Source organism: Capsicum annuum, unplaced genomic scaffold, assembly GCF_002878395.1.
Source record: "Capsicum annuum cultivar UCD-10X-F1 unplaced genomic scaffold, UCD10Xv1.1 ctg77125, whole genome shotgun sequence".
Lineage (NCBI taxonomy): Eukaryota > Viridiplantae > Streptophyta > Magnoliopsida > Solanales > Solanaceae > Capsicum > Capsicum annuum.
In genome coordinates, this window is record NW_025887491.1 from 1 (window position 1) to 3,208 (window position 3,208).

At 35.8% G+C, this 3,208-nt stretch overlaps 1 long non-coding RNA gene across 1 annotated transcript; it reads left to right on the forward strand.

Moving 5' to 3' along the window:
- Nucleotides 1-67: 67 nt before the first annotated feature.
- On the forward strand, nt 68-2,645 carry LOC124894743. The gene is made up of 2 exons (XR_007051337.1): nt 68-2,004; nt 2,260-2,645. It is a non-coding gene; the product is annotated as an uncharacterized LOC124894743 (long non-coding RNA).
- The last annotated feature ends 563 nt before the right edge of the window (nt 2,646-3,208 follow it).

Below are 3,208 nucleotides of genomic sequence, written 5' to 3' on the forward strand. Positions count from 1 at the left end.
TGTTCACATCATATTGCCAGGGTCTTCCAAGAAGAACATGACATGCATCCATATCAACCACGTAACATAGAACATTTGATCGATAATACTTACCCAAAGAAAGTGGTAACCAACATTGTTTGGTGATCCTGATCTTCACTCCTTTCTGGAGCCATCCGATAGTATATGGATTCGGGTGATCATGTGTCTCAAGATTTAAGTGTTTAACCATGTTTTCAGAAACTAAATTCTCACAGTTACAACTATCAATTACCAACTTGCATACTTTTCCATTCACAGTGCATTTGCTTTCGAATATCCTCTTTCGTTGTCTCTTCAGGTTGCATGGTTGAGCATAGAAGGCGTTTGCATGGTTGAGCATAGAAGGCGTTTGCATGGTTGAGCATAGAAGGCGTTTGACCACACATACTATTTCTTCTTCCTCTTCTTCACATAGTTTGGGTTAACCTTCACTTTCATAGTTGTCCACCTTTTCATCACTTTCATCACGATGAGTGGTGTTGACAAACTTCCTTCTTGGACAGTTGGTTGATGTGTCCCTCTTCGTGGCACTTGTTACACTTGATCGTATTAGATGGTTACTTATCATTATTTTTGCTAGAAGATGGTGCCTTTTCATCTTTCTTTGCTTTAGATGGAATAAACTTCCCCTCCTCTTGGCGTGGAGAACTTTTTGATATACTTTCTGGGCGAGAATAAGATGTGGCTTTATAAGACTTCTTGGTCTTTATATATCTCTCAGCTTTCAAGGCAAGAGTTTGAGCTTGATCTATTGACCAAATTTGTTGTATGCCAAGACATTCTTGGATAGAATCATTGAGACCATTGATATACCTTGCGACTTGTTGGTCTTCATTTTCAGAAAGATTGCACCTTACTTGTAATCTTAAGAACTCCTCTGTATAATCAGAAACAGATTTATTACCTTGAACACAGTTATGGAACTGTAGGTACAAGAGTTGTTCATTATCTGCAGGCAAGAACCTAGACTTTAGAAGTGCTTTCATTTGTGGCCAATATCTTACACGATTTTCACCCCTCAAACGAAGCTCTTCTTGATGACGATTTCACCAAGCTCCAGCACCTCCTTTCAATTTATATGCCACCAATGGTACTTGACGTTCTGGAGGGATGTTCATAATCTCAAAGAATGTCTCCACCTCATAGATCCAATCAAGAAACCCTTCAATGTTTACATTACCATTGAAAGTTGGGGATTTCAGCCTTAATCTTGTACATATCTCCACCATTTGCATGACCTCTTCTTGGTTGTGCATAAAGACCATGTTCCTCCACATCATCTTCCTCTTCCACATATTGAGCTCGATGTTGTCTCCGGTTTCTGGCAACACCTCCTTAATTGTTTCTCACTAATACAACAAGTTCTTCAAACCTCCTAGTGAGTTCTTCACGAAGAGTAGCGATTTGTTGATCCAATCTTTCTTCTAGGTTATTCACCCTCATTGTAAGATCCTCTGTTGCTCTGATACCTCTGATACCAAACTGATGTAGCACACAATGTTTAGAGGAACTCTCTAATGTGCTAAATAAAGTAAACCACACAATTTGTTGAAGGACAACTTCAACGTGTTGTAAGATAACGCGTTAAAGACAATCCGAATCCACGGATAACATGAACTTAATCCAAAGCCCTTAAAATACAAGATCTAATCCAAGACCTTAAAAGAAAACACAAAGTTTCATTAATAGAAGAGTTGAATTAAAAAACTACATAGCTAGAGGTCATTGCCTCTATTTATAGGCTTCAAAAGCCTTTGTACAACTCATTGACAACTCATACACAACTCATTGACAACTCATTTTCTTAATAGCTAAGTATTCTAGACTTATGTAAAAGATAAACTTGACAACTAGTAGCAAAATTCAAATTGACTTTCTCTTTCTATAAGTAGCAAAGTTGATTTTTGATTCATGAAGGTTCTGGACTAGGTTTAGAATTTTAATGTTCCTCATCAGAATTTCTGCTATTACATGTTCAGATGGGTAAATTATTTGTTTTGTTTCGATGTTTCTATTCTATCTACTGACATGATTGTAATGTTTTCATCGAAAACAATAAGCAAAGGATAGCTTGATTGCCATATAACTGATGCATCACACGTTAAAGTATAATAGCATGTAAACAAGCTTTTCATGGAATGGAAAAATGTGCCACGTTTCAAACACCTAGCATCTATTAATAGTTTTATGAAGTGTTACATGTAGTTAAACTTAACAAGTTTCTTTTTGCACTACTAGGTATAACACATTGTATCGACTTTTACAGATTTACAATACACTTTGTTGGGCCAGAGTATTCACAGATAAGTAATATATACACATTCATAATAGGAGTTTTAAATGAAGCGTCCATCACATTAGATCCGCCCGCTGAGTATAGCAACACCCAATTTGTTTGACAAATCTGAAATCCGCAGGCTTTTCACTTTAATAAATTGTTACTATCGAGATTCTCTCTTTTATATTCCCAGTTTTATCTGTTTGAATTGGATTTAGATTGCAGTGAATTAACTGTAGTGAAAGTGAAGAAAGGGCAGGAAAATGGATCCGGATTCAGTGAAATCGACTCTATCTAATTTGGCATTTGGTAATGTTATGGCTGCTGCTGCTCGTGATTACCAAAAGGTATCTGCTTTTTTTTTTTTCCTTATCTCTCTCTCTCTCTCTGTTATTGTTCCGTCCTAATTTCCTGTAGGTGAATTTGGACATAATAGCCGATAGCAGTAGGCGAAGCAACACAGTTTGCGGATTACATTTTGTTTTTTAAAGTGTAGAAATAAAGTTTAGATTTTTAAGTGTCCGAGTAGAGTGGAATGGATATAAATGATTCATATAGCCAACTTCTACTAGTTTGTGATCGAGCCTATATTTTATTGTAGTAAAGTTTGAATCTTTATTGTATTCATATAAGACAGGTGTAGTTGTATCTAGTTAAAAGATACAATGGATTGTTTCTTCTAAGGTTACTAACTAAATTGTATAAATTCTCTTTTGAATTTAAGACCCACCCCTTCTTTTGAAGTTACCAACTCAATCAGCTGGCCTTGACGGAAATGCAAAAACGATCATATATTGTTTTATAAAAGCAGAATACATCGAAAGTCCCTAAAATTCATCAGTAAATTTTATATAGACATTGGAACTATAATATGTTCCAATTCAGCATATGAATATATGATAAAGTATT